The sequence below is a fragment of the Pelodiscus sinensis genome, chromosome 6, assembly GCF_052426305.1.
Source record: "Pelodiscus sinensis isolate ZL-2025 chromosome 6, ASM5242630v1, whole genome shotgun sequence".
In the NCBI taxonomy this organism is placed as follows: Eukaryota; Metazoa; Chordata; order Testudines; family Trionychidae; genus Pelodiscus; species Pelodiscus sinensis.
The window spans coordinates 3,307,039-3,320,363 of record NC_143057.1 but is presented as its reverse complement, the minus strand read 5'-3'; the positions used below and the strand labels follow the sequence as shown (position 1 = coordinate 3,320,363).

General features: G+C 49.7%; 1 long non-coding RNA gene across 1 annotated transcript in view; it reads left to right on the top strand.

The window, feature by feature from the left end:
- The first annotated feature begins 8,447 nt into the window (after window positions 1-8,447).
- The window catches only part of LOC112547764 (uncharacterized), a 71,765-nt gene continuing 66,887 nt past the window's right edge, over window positions 8,448-13,325 (top strand). Inside the window, exon 1 of the long non-coding RNA XR_012904571.2 lies at window positions 8,448-9,089. This is a non-coding gene — a long non-coding RNA (uncharacterized LOC112547764). The remainder of the gene's footprint in view (window positions 9,090-13,325) is intronic.

Sequence of the window (13,325 nt, the reverse complement as noted above, 5' to 3'; positions counted from 1 at the left end):
ATGCTTTGGAGATGCCTGCCTATGAGCTTTGAGTGGCATTTCACATTTGGAGAATCTGTTCAAAACAGGAGATTTTTCCCCTTGGTGATATTTCTTGGCTATATGTTGTGGTCTCTGTTTGTATGAAGGTTGTTGATATGCCATACGTGAGGTGGAAAGAAAAATGATTTGGGGTGGGCTGTGTGCAATTCTCAGTAGCTCTGGCATAGAGAGGGAAAGGGAAGAGAAGATAGGGTGATGGAGTCACAGCTAAACTGGGGGAAGTAGCAAGCTTTCCTCTTTAATTGGATTATTTCCATTTGCGATGGACGCGGAGGTGCGCAGCAATGAATCTGCACCTTTTAATGTCGCTTGCGTTTAGGTTTAGAGTCACAGGGTTGGATGAGACCTTAGGAGGCCATCAAGTCCAACCCCCAAGGATTCTGAGACGTTTTCAAATATCTGAGGATTACGCAAGTGTAACACCCTCCCTTCCATGTGCAGAGTTGGGGACAGTCAAAAGCCCTGTGATTGCAAACCAGTGAGGCTGATTGGGTCTAGCTGCCAAACAATGGAACAACCAGGATGGGGCTGTTCTCCGAGCCAAGCATGAAAAACCAAGTTCAAGCAAAGAAAGTCGTCGCCCCACAGCCCTGCCACAGACCCATAAGCAATGTGGTAATTGTTTGCCAGTGACTCATGTGGAAGATAGAATTGGAGAAAATCCCAGCCTCTTGTAGAGGGAATCAGACTGGGACAGACAGTTGGGCACAGACTACAAGCAGCCCTGGAATTCCTAAGAGCGTAAATGTTATCACTTCGCTTTCTGCAGTTTTCAGGGAAAGCTCATCTAACATAGCTTGTCTTGAAGAATAAGATTAGATAGATAGGACTAAAGATGCGCATCGTCATTTGGTTTCAAAATCATTTTCTCTAAACGCTTTGATCCACTTGCTCATCAGTGTCATTGTTAAAGAAGGTGGTTGGTCACTACCATTGGTAGCTGGCTTCTGGACAGAGAATCAAGCAGGCACCTAAATCTCTTTTTGGTGACTGACCCATAACAAGCAGATGGCATCAATATTGTAAACAGATGCTGGTCTAAGGCCAAGTTACGCTAGGGGACAATGTTGAACTAAGGTACGCAACTCCAGCTACGTGAATAGCTGTACCTTAGATCGAGTTGCTGCAGTGTCTCCACTGGGGGAGGGAAGCGGTGTTGACAAGAGTGCGATCAGTGGTTGATTTAGCGGGTCTTTACTAGACCCACTAAATTGACCTCTGCGTGATCGATTCCTCTCAGCACCAGTCTCCTGACAAATGTACACAAGGCCTAACGATAGGAGAATGGAGAGTGCACACCAAAACAGGTAAGCATTAGAGTCCTAGCACAAGATGTGATGCTTTGAGGCCAGAAGAGGCCATTGCTGTGGCTCCTCCATAACCACGAGATCACTATTACTATCATTTTCTCCAGGGCAGAAGAGGAGCAGAGTTCTAAGAGAGGTTCCAGTGATACTTGCATTTTTGCAGCATACTTTGTGTCATCGCTTGCATGAATCGCAGTGTATTGCATCGACACGAAAATGAGACAATCCCTTTGGTGTTGGTGACTGTCGCATATACCCTCATCGGGTCCCCGTTATCTTAGGGAGTGATGCCACAGTGCAACGGCTCTCAGTGTTTCCCCTTCCAAGAGCCTGCTTTGTCTTGTGTGTCCAAGTTTCACCTCACCTGAACACTTACAAACTGAGGTATAGCCATCCAAAAGTGCCACAGCACGCAGTTACTGAAAAATTGCTGACGGTCTCATTTTTACCAGGTAATTATAAAAAATAAATCATTTGGCCCATAGATCTTGTACTTCCATTTCAGTGTGTATCATGTAGTGCCATACACGCAAGTCACTGTATGACATTGTAGTTCATATGCTTGCTCATGTCCATTCCACGTTAGGTGTGTGTTTGGTCCCAGAGATCCCCTTGGGATTGTCACTTGATATGCTGAACTACTAATGAGCCAACCTTCCCGTCCCTTGGGTGCCCCTCAACCCTCGGACCTGCTGAGCCTCTGGCCCCTCTACCACTGGCACAGAGAGGGGCTCACAAGGGTATGCAACAGACTCTGAGATCAGCTCAGCTCTGGGAAGGCTCCGTCACAGGGCCTTGCCACAGCACCCAGGGGACATGGTCACGTGTCTTTGTGGCACGCCAGAGTCTGAGAGTCAGTAGCAGTGAAGGCAGACAGTTCTCCGCCACTCAGTTGTCTCTTGCTAATGGGCCCTAAGCTCTCTTTCTGGCTTCTTTGTTGTTCCTGGTGGGCTGGTAATGGGCCTTCCCAACATGATAATCTACCATTGCTAGTCCCCATTTTGGATACAGCAATGGTACATGCCTACCAATGGGGAAATGCTGTTCAGCAATGACCGCTTTTGAAAGGGTACCTTCCGTGAGGTGTTTTGCATAAAACCTTTTCCTCTTGTGCATATTTATATTCATAAGCGAATTCCATACAGAATAGGAAATGCACTGGCCACGGCTGGAAGTTTTCCCCTCAGCAGGATCTGTAGGGTATCGGACGTGGGTGGGAACCGTAAGCTCAAAAAGTATGTCCCTCATGGAGACTGTCTGCATGGTTAGGCCAATACACTCCGGCTGCTGTCCCGTATTCCCGGTACATTACAGAGACTCCATTGGCCCATGGATCAGCTTTGCATGTGCATTTGTTCCCCTCTTCTTCCCCGACATGTTCCGCAATGAAGTGATGGTTAATCCAGGATTAATCCAGTCTTGTATTCCTCCCCTCCCAAGAAACGCCCAGTGCACACCACTGCAGTAAAATGCAGGAGTCAAAGCGTTAAACGTTTGTGCTCTGAACCTGATTTGATTTTCCGTTTTCACTGTAACCGCTTGCTAGCCTAGCAAATCAATCACAGGACATTGTTGTGCAAAAACAGGGTCAAGACAGTGGCTGGCTTGAGTGAGTGACCCAAGCCCCGCCCCCCTTCCGCCTCACAGCAAGGAGCCCCAGAAACCCATTAAAAGTGAAGCCAGAAGGTTGGGACAAGCAATCCATAAGCAGGTTGAAATCCCCCACCATCCGAAAGGGACAAGGAACAGGGGAGAAATCAGCAAGTGCATTCATCCAATTCAGATTAAAAGCTTCTTGGAGGGTGGTAAGTAAATGCTCTCCCAGCCAAGTGGGGTGAGAACAATTGAACCACAAAGCAGCCACAGGCGGCTAGAGCAGACACCAGCCAGCAAGAAATCCCAGAAAGCCCAGCAGAGGGCAGACGCAATCCACAACAACTCCTTTCCGGAGGCTACTTTCTGAACAGCCGCAAGATCAGGCGTTGCTGGTGTGTGTTTGCAGAACTCTTAGACTCTCGTGCCTTCCTTCACTCTCTACCTGTTAACATAGATATTAAATTCCTCATCTTACTCTAACTATGGTCCCACGCTTCCCTCGCTTTATCTACCCTTGGCCTTGCACACTCCCCATGCGCTTTTAGCTCCTCTCTTCCGATCCCTCGTCCGCTGCCCTTGGTCAGTTGGCTGTCCCTCACTTGCCTCCTCGCTAGCTGAACTTACTTTCCCCACCTCCGCAAAGCCTTGTAAGGATGGCGTGAGAATCTGGCCACCCTGCCTACTCCCATACAAGGACAGGAACTATGGCTCGTGGGCTTGCTCCTCCTTCAATGCCCCAGGAAATGCTGGGTGGGACCTCACTGTACAGCCCCAGTGGATCCGTGGGCCTCTCCGCCCAAGATGGTTAAGTGGCTCATTACGGCGGGACCAGAGGGAGTGTTGAGAGAGGCTTGCCCATAGCTGTGCCATCCACTGGATGGTTTGGGGCTCCTGCCCCAGGTCCTAAGCTTTCAGGGGGCCAATTACCGGGAATCCTGGCACGGACAGCAGAGGTCGGGCCCACCCCCCCCACACTCACCAGAATCACGGGAAGTGGAGCCACCTAGCAGCTTGCTCTGCTCTGCTGCCATCTACCTGCTTGGAGGAAGCGGTGCAATGCAGGTGGGAGGGGGCAGAGCAGGGGCGGGGCTTGGGAAAGGGGTGGTAAGAGGTGGGGTGGGGCCCGAGGCAGAGGGGCTTTGCGCTAGGTCCTGCACCCCACCAGGAATGGCTCTGGCCTTTCCGCCCCAAGTGATCCTCGCAGGTCTGCTGCCTCTTCCAAACCCTCCTAGCAGAGTTTTTGACACCCCCCTCCTTTCCCACGGAGCAGTCTGCTAGTGCTGTGGCTTTTACACAGGTGGCAGCCAGATCCCACGGGGACGGGCGACAGTATGAACCCCTCAGAGCTCTGTAGCAAAAAGGCCTGGGATGGATTTTGCTCTTTGTGCGGGGAGATGGGGCAGCAGTTGCCCCTCTCCCATGCAGGGCTGGGTGGAACAGAAGGCTTTGGCCCCCATGCCTCACCCAGAAATTGGCTCCAGGGAATGAGGGAGGGGAAGGCCACATGATAGTTAATCTTACAGTCGGAAGGAGTCAACGTGCTTTACAAACACATGCCAGCCTCAGGGTCCGGAGATGGGAGGAGGAAATTCTTTGCTCTGTCCATGAAAGCCAGGGTCTAAGTCTGCTGGGCTGTGGCTACGGTAATGGACAAGGGTTAGAGGTTAACGGTCCCTTCTAGCCTTAGACTCTGGGACCAAAGTCTGGTCTCTGCCTTCTGAGAATTGGGAGCAACCTTGCTGCTAAAACACAGCGTCCTGCTGGAGAAGGGGGCTCTTGGCACGTCTTGTTCGCCACTCACAGAGGCAGCTTCAGAGAGGTGGGGTGGGTGGGGGGCCGGGAATACGCCATTGGAGGGACAGCAGGCCCACTTCTTAAAACCCTGTCTCCTGCTCTGGTAACGAGCGCCGGAAAGAACCGTGCCAGCGGATGAATGCTAATGAGGCTTGTTCCCCCATTAACTTCTGAATTTGAAAATCCCTTTGGACTTGCTTCTCAATTATTGCATTAATACGCAGCCGTGTGCTCGCTTGATCTGGGAAAGGGCCCTCAGAGGTGTGGCTGATCTCTTGACTGCTAAGAAGGGAATTCCAGCGTTAAGGAGCGAACCGTGGCCTTCTGAAGCACTAACGGCATTTGCTATGTCCCCAGGCCTGTGTATTTGGGCCACGTTTTTTTCCTTCCCACCACTTCTTAGAAAGCCCAGTTCCAGCTCTGTGCTTCATAGCAACGAGTGACGTGTTAGGATCCAAAAAGGGCTCCGTATCCCATAGCCAAATAATCCAGACTTCTGGCTGCATTCTTTGGTTCATGAGAGGCTGCTTTAAAACGCTGCTCCCAGATCTGGGCAACTCTTCGAAGTACCATAGCCAAGTTCTGTGCTTATTGGACTTTGCTGGCTGGGAGTATTCTCATATATTCCCCATGATGCTTTGCAATCTTGTTGCAGTGTGACAAGTGTGTGGTTTTTCTCCTTCCTTGCTAATCTGTTTCCAAAATAGCTCCGTGTCCTCTCGGTCCAGCCGATGTGGTTCTGATTCATTGCCCCAGAGGTGCTTGGAATGGAAGGGTCGGGGCACAGGGCCCGTTAGAAAGACAAAACGGTAACGGTGCCTCGATCACAGTCTGTAAGAATCCGGGAGGGACAGAAATTTAGTATCCCAAACCAAAGGCTGGAAGCTGTGGCTAGACACATTCCGACTAGAAACGAAGCACAAGCAGGTCACAGAGAAGGCCCTTGAAACTGCTCAGCAGGGATTCGGGAGGGTTCTGTACCGCTATCGAGCTGTAACTCAAGCCTGGCTGGCTGTCTAAAAGATGTACGGTAGGTCAGATGGGAATGGATCCAGGGGAGGCCCCTGTTTTTGCGGGAGGTTGGACTAGATCAGTCATTTATTAGCACGCAGCGGGGTGGTAACAGCCCACGGTCGGGGCCGGATTCCCAGCTGCCTGGCCCGGCAGGGTTGCTGGCCAGCTCGCATAGCGGAAATCTGCGGCTGCCTGGGCACCCTACGCGCCTGTAACACTCCTGAGACCGATCGAAACGTGAAAAGCACGTGTATGAACGTACACTACCGTTCTCCCCATTACCCGAGAGCCCAGCACACACCCCGACCGGCATTCTGCACCTGGTGAGCTGTAGGAAAGGGAGCCAGGGGTGTGCTGAGAGGCATAAAGCCGCTCCTGCCTTGTGCAGCAGGTTTGCACGCCAGTCGTTCTAACAATGCCCTACTTGTCCACCAGCTGGCATCACTCTTGAGGATGTCTCACTCCTGAAGGAAAGCAGGGCAGCCCGGGCTCTCTTCTGGAGGAGCACAGGGAGGCACCCTGCTCCTTATGCAGCCCCTCTGGCCCATTTATTCTACCTGAATTGCAGGACAGCTGCTGGTCACCCTAAAGGGCAGAGGCAAAGCCAGGAACAGAATCGGACTCTTTGGAATCCAGTCCCCAGCTGTTCTACCACGTTGTCTTGGTGCTCCCGTCAAATTCTGGCTGTTACTTGGCTTAGGCGTTTAGTTAATTTTTACTGGTGCGACTGTAGCCTCTACAAGTGCGAGTCACGGAGCAACACCCCATTGTGCTGGTTGCAACACTAACCCAGAACCAAACCACAGAAGGCGCCTGCCCCAGAAAGCTTACAGCCTAGAAGCAGACATGGGCCCGCACCAACACCCAATATCCAAACTCCACCAGCAGCTCGGGCAGCTTGGATGCAGATCCAACCTTTGTGGCCCTGGCCAAGAGACGGAAAAAGGAAATTTGGACCATGTGTCATCACCGTTTCCATGGAACTGTTCACGAGCCTCAGGTCCCCGGTAAGTTTCCTTGTGGATAACCCAGCCCTGCTGAGACTGTTAAAATTAATCCTGCAGCGATGGCTGTCTGGGTGGCCGAGCAGGAACACTGCTTTGCTGTAACGATTCTCCATCGCCCTCCTCATTCCTGAGCGCCGAAAGGAGTCCTCATTCAGCCTGAAGTTCTGCTGGATTAACCCACTCTCTGAGAAACCGCCTTCTCTGCCCCTGCAGCCGGCGTGCGGCAGAGATACGGGGCTGGGGCTGGCACAGCTGCCCTGCTACCCGAGGGGAGCCTGAGTTCAAATGGCTGGGAACCGACTCGTTAGGGCTAGTGCCCGGTCAGGGCCAGGCAGCTGGACTGCAGGGAGCGCAAAAGGTGCCACGTTCCAATGGAAAACTGGGAAGTGTTTAAAAAGGCAGCTGAAAAACACACGATCAAGACAGGTCATAAGAGCACGGTCTGCGTATCCCGGGGTTGGCGCCAAGCAGACCCTTTGCTGTGGGAGTTGTTTCTCCTCTGCCTTGCAAGGGGCCTCTCTCTCCGCTACCCCGGTAGGAGGAAGCGCTGTGCCGCCTCTCTCCAGCTGGGGTCTGCAGGAATTCCCAGCACTCCCAGGAGAGAGCCGGGACAGAGAGCTGCTGCCCCCTTCAGGAAACGTGGGGTCAGCTGAGCTCTGTCTATTTCCCATTCTTACCGAAGACACCACTGTAGAGTCACTATGACAACAGCCCAAGCCCTGTTTCACCGAACCCCCATGGCATTTCCAGACCTGGTGTCCAATGGTCCTCCTCATTTTTTTTCCCTCCATGTGCGGAATTAGTTTTGTTACGTTGCACTAGTATTGAAGGAATATGGAGATGCACACCACCAGTTGAAACAAAACGCTGTGTCTCTTTTAAAAGTTACCATAGGGATCATTATTCCAGCCAGTAGGCATTTTAGAGCCCACTACTCCAAAGAATTCAATTTAAGTATAAAAGAGAAATAAAATTATGCAACGCATAGACTGGTCAAAAACTGAAATAACATACTTTGAACAAATAAAATTACAGTGAATGTATGCACATTTGCATTAAGTACCAAGAAGTAATAACACCACCAGTTGTTGTTGGAGGTGTGTGTGTGTGTGTGTGTGTGTGTGTGTGTGTGTGTGCGAGAGACTCTTTTTCAAGCACCCATCAGAAGGGTCAAACTGCAGCAGATGTAGGTGATTAGGGCTGTGTCCGAATTTTCTGTTTTTACAGGATGTGGCGTAGTGGGGGGCTGTCTGCTCTGTGACCCAGTGTTCCCCTGCACTGTGCTGTGTGATTGCCCCTGACTCACCCACACATGTATTGGACCAGACACCTAGTCCCAGCTGGAGCAGATAACAAGGCGTAAGAACGGCCGTACTGGGTCAGACCAAAGGTCCATCTAGCCCAGTATCCTGTCTGCTGACAGTGGCCAGCACCAGGTGCCCCAGAGGGGGTGGACCAAAGACAATGATCAAGCGATTTGTCTCCTGCCATCCCTCTCCAGCCTCTGACAAAGGCCAAGGACACCATTTTATCCCCTGGCTAATAGCCTTTTATGGACCTAACCTCCATGAAATTATCTAGCTTCTCTTTAGGCTCTTCCCAGAGGGACAGACAAAGGAAGGGAGGCGGAGCCGAACACCTGGCTGGGGGGTAGGGGCTGGGAGGGAGGGAGTTTCTGGCTGGGAAACATGAAGGGTAACAGACTAAACTGGGTGCTGAGGGTTGAAGGGGGCGATGAACCCCCTTACCCAAAGGGTCTAAGGCTGCCTGGCCTTGACTCCTGTTACCACATCACATCTGTGCTGGGCTGTAACCTGGAGAAGCAACAAACCCCCTCTGTTCTACTGCTGGTGGAGTCTGTTCATGCTGCGACAGGGGTGCAGGATCGGGGGGTCCCCGATGTGCCGTCACACAGGGTTTGTACATCAGTGTGTCTCTCTTTTTGGTAGCCCCTTTTTGTAAACATGATATGGAGAATTGGAACCAAATTTGATTCCACACAGGTCACTTGTGGCCAATCTGCAATGTGTATTGTGTATGTTGTTTCTTCAGGAGTTTGGGTAAAATCTGACAAGTCATCTCAACACCATGCACCTTTGCTGCCCTTTTGGGGCTGCCTACGCAGTGACATTGTGACATCAGAGATAATTACCCACTCACTGTTCCTTTCCTGCAGTTTATTTGCATACACAGGGAGTATGTTTGTCATGGCAGCGGCTGACTTTGATAACTGGTTTCCTTCAGACAATCCTAACACAGACTCCAAAGAGAAGCCGGGATGGATCAGACCAGGTCTGGAGGAACTGTGCTCCTTTGGGCTTGTACTGGGGTAAGTGCTACCATTTTGTTTCAAATGATAATTGTTCATTGCTTTTGTCAAAAGAGAGGCATGAGAAGAAGACACAAAATTCCAGCTCCTTTTCATGTAGATACCTTCCTTGTTTCTTACAGAGGACTCTGGCTTCATACCTTTTCCAGAAAGTGGAAATTCTAGCTTAGTTCTTATTTAGTTTTCTGTTGAGCATTTAAAAAAATCATTTAGAAATTGCATTAAAAATGTTGCACGTGCTCTATTACTTAAATAGCACATCTGAAAAAGTTAGTACTTCTACTGAAAAATGAAGGGCACAAAAACGTCATTTAATGTCCGTTAAGGCTGCGTTATGTTGTACGTGGGGAGATGTTCATTCTCACGTTTTTTAACTCGATAGTGCTCGACTTGGCAACCTTCTAAACCCCTTTCATTTGTATTTCCCATTTTATGGTGTAGTTTATCGATGAGAGCAAACTTAAGGAATGTTAAATAAAAGGGGGTTGTGACTATTAAAAATTAACTTTGTAACCTTCCTGAAAAATACAGTTGGTGCTAATCTGCGGTCCTGATGAAACGACTTGCATTTCTCATTCACACCCAAGCATGTTCGCTCTGTACTCTTGTTCCTTAGACTCATAGACTTCAAGGTCAGAAGGGACCATTATGATCATCTAGTCTGACCCCCTGCACAGCGCAGGCCACAGAATCTCACCCACCCCTCCTAGAATAATCCTCTCACCTATATCTCAGATATTGAAGCCTTCAAATACTTTGAAGACCCCAAGATGCAGAGAATCCTCCAGCTGTGATCTGTGCCCCATGCTACAGAGGAAGGCGAAAAACCTCCAGGGCCTCTGCCAATCTACCCTGGAGGAAAATTCCTTCCCGACCCCAAATATGGCGATCAGCTAAACCCTGAGCATGTGGGCAAGACTCACCAGCCAGACACCCAGAAAGTTCAGTGTGTCCATTCTTGTCTTCATACTTGACAAAATCAACGCTGCATTTATTTATGCAGAGGTCACACTTCACACTGCAAGCTCTTGTAATGTGGCTCTTTAAGATTCTGTATCTTTCCCCGCTCCGCTTCCAGAAGTAAAGCCAAAAAAGTGGTTTAATGTTACCCGGGGGAGACAAACCGTAGCTTGAAATTCATGCTGAAATGAGTTTTCTGGACGCACTCCGACAACTGTGTTCTTTATTAATTAAACTTTTTAGTCTGTAGAGATCAAGAAAGGCATGTAGCTGGAATTTATAGGGACTAGCACTAATGTGAATTTCACATTAACCTCTTTATTGTTTTCTTAGTGATTTGTAACTGTTCTACATCCAGAAACCCCCTGCAATGTTACAGTGCATAATTTTAAACTGACAGTTAATTTTTGAAGTAAGTTGGTACATTGGATTTGCTAACTTCTGTACCACAGTTCTGGGATTTAAAATACTCTTGATTTCTTTTCATCTGGCAAGTTAACTCAGTCTAGAAGCACTGTATCTCTTCTGTCTATCATAGTTTCTTCTCTGGTCCCCGTTAATATAATGTCTAAGTGCCTTAAGCTCGTGAATATGTTTATCCTCGCAACAGCCCTGTAAGGCAGGACTGGCCTATTATCTTCTTGCTGCTTCTGAGCCCCCGGGAATAGCTCTGGTGGGATGCAAACCCCTGAAGTGACTTGCCCAGGGTTTTTCAGGAAGTCTGTGGCAGAGGAGGGAACTCAGGCTGTTACTCCTTATGGTTTCTACTCTCTTGTGCAGCGGTCACCAACCAGTCAGTCGGGTTCTGCTGGTCAATCTGGAGCCTCTGACAGGTGATCCTGACAGGTTTGGCTATCAAGATCGGACACTTAAGCTGCTCCCTCAGCACTGCTGTGCTGCTCTTGCCCTCCACCTTGGAGCTGCCCCCTGACCTGTGGGAGCCTCCTGCTTGCTGTGCAGGGCATGGAAAGAAGAGAAAGGGGGGTATTGATCTCAGGGTGCCCCTCCCTACACCCTGTACCCCACCTCCACAGACCAGAGGGGGGCAGGGATGGAGAGTTTGCTGGCTGCTTTTGGGAGTGGTGCAGGGCTAGGACAGGGGTGAGCTTGCCTTAGCCCCCTGCACCACCACCCAGAAGCCAGCTGTGGTAAGTGGTGCCCAGCTGAAGCTCGCATTCCGAACCCCAGCCCCAATCCTGAATCCCTCCTGCACCCCAAACTCCTGCCCCCAGCTTGAAAAAAGTGAGTGAGGATGGGGGAGGGAGGATGGAGTGAGCAGGGGCGGGGCCTCAGAGGAGGGGTGGGAAGGAGGCGGGGTGAGGGTATTTGGGTTTGAGGGAGATCTTGGATTGCAGTTAAATTCAAAAGGTGATCTCCTGCTTAAAAAGGTTGGAGACCCCTGCTCTTGTGCCTGGCCTTAGATGTGCACGGTGAGAGAGTGCTGGCTGTTTCTGTGACGCACTCACCACATGTTTGGGAGCCTAATAATTAATGACAAAGATTTTGGGAGTCTTGTTCTGCACACGGATGGATCCTGTGAGCTGGGGTTTGCGGCGGCCACATAGGAAGGAGCTGCACAGTCAAAGGGAGAGGGCACGGCAGCGCCTATGAGTATGGCAGGCAATGCAGGAGCAAGGAAAGCAGATGGATTTGGGTTGGATTCAGGTGAACGAGGATTCAAGATTGACTATGACACTGCAGGGAAGAGACTCAACCGTGTTGAATTTAGGAAGGGAACAGAGGAAATGGAACTGGGCATGTGCCTCTTGTCCCACCATTTTCAGTTTGAAGTAAAAGTCCTGAAGAAGAAGGGGGGAGTGAAGGGGAATCGCAAAAATGATGAGAGGTTTGGAACGGGTCCCATATGAAGAGAGATTAAAAAGACTTGGACTTTTCAGCTTAGAAAAGAGGGGGGGGGGGGGATAGGATAGAGGTCTATAAAATCATGACCGGTGTGGAAAAAGTGAATAAGGAAAAGAACCAGGAGTCAGCAAATGAAATTAATAGGCAGGAGGTTTAAAAAAAAACAGAAAGTCTTTCTTCACTCAGTGCACAGTTAACCTGTGGAACTCCTTGCTAGAGGATGTGGTAAAGACTAGGACTTCAACAGGGTTCAAAAAAGAGCTAAATAGATTCATGGAGGTTAGGTCCATCAATGGCTATTAGCCAGGATGGGTAGGAATGGTGTCCCTAGCTTGTTTCTCTGGAGGTAGGTGACAGGGGAGGGATCATGTGAGGATTCCCTGTTGTGTTCCCTCCCTCTGTGGCATCTGGCATTGGCCACTGTGGGCAGACAGGACACTGGGCTCGATGGACCTTTGGTCTGACCCAGTATGGCTGCTTTTATGTTCTTATGTCATCGGTGATTAAAATAAAATGTGTATCTGGGCATCGATTCCATAATGCATCAAACTTCAGGGGCGATGAACACTTTTTATTAAAGAAAGCACATAGCATTACCTGACTGCAGTAATTACAAAAATTAGCACACAAATGGTAGTGGTTTAGATAGGAATCTGAGCCCCCGGGAATAGCTCTGTTCCAAGCAACATCAAACAGCGTGCCAAAGCCGAGTCTTGGGAGAATTGCAATTATAGTGTTTTAATTATGTCCACCTTTTGACATCATCGCATTTGGCAGATGTTACTATTCCATAGTGCAAGCTTATAATAATGCTCTAAAATAGGTGGGTTGGCCCAGGATTTCAAAGATCTGCAGCAGAGGGCTGTGCGAATGTGTCATGAGTAAGCAGTTGTATTCTGGCAGTGTGTAGATCCCAAATGGGTCTGGGTCCCACGACACTATGAACTGTGCAAATGCAGAACAAGTGACTCTCCCTGAACCAAAGGTCCCACAATCCAAGTTGAGACATAACAGACGGAACGATAAAGAAGCAGGGGAGGTGGAGGGAGGTAGCTAAAGTAATAGATAGAGAGTGTGCATTTTGTTGTCCGTTCGGAGCAGTCACTGCATATTCAACGCATCGACATAGTTAGAATTCAAGTCATTTCGACGGAAAGCTGACCTTCCACTAGGAGCCCGGAGCCAGGGGATTCTGAGACCTTGGCAAAGGATTCTAGTTACCCTGTGCGCTTTCCTGTCAGGCACGGGGCTGCGTGTGAGTGTTTTCCCTCTGAGCCGTCTGTTAGAGAAGAAACAGGCGACCCAGGAGCCGATGGGGTGAATGGAACTGCTTTATTGCCCCTGCACGTTTACCTCGGACATTCAACACAACGTTTGTGGCAACAAATTGGCAACCATTACACCCTTTTATCT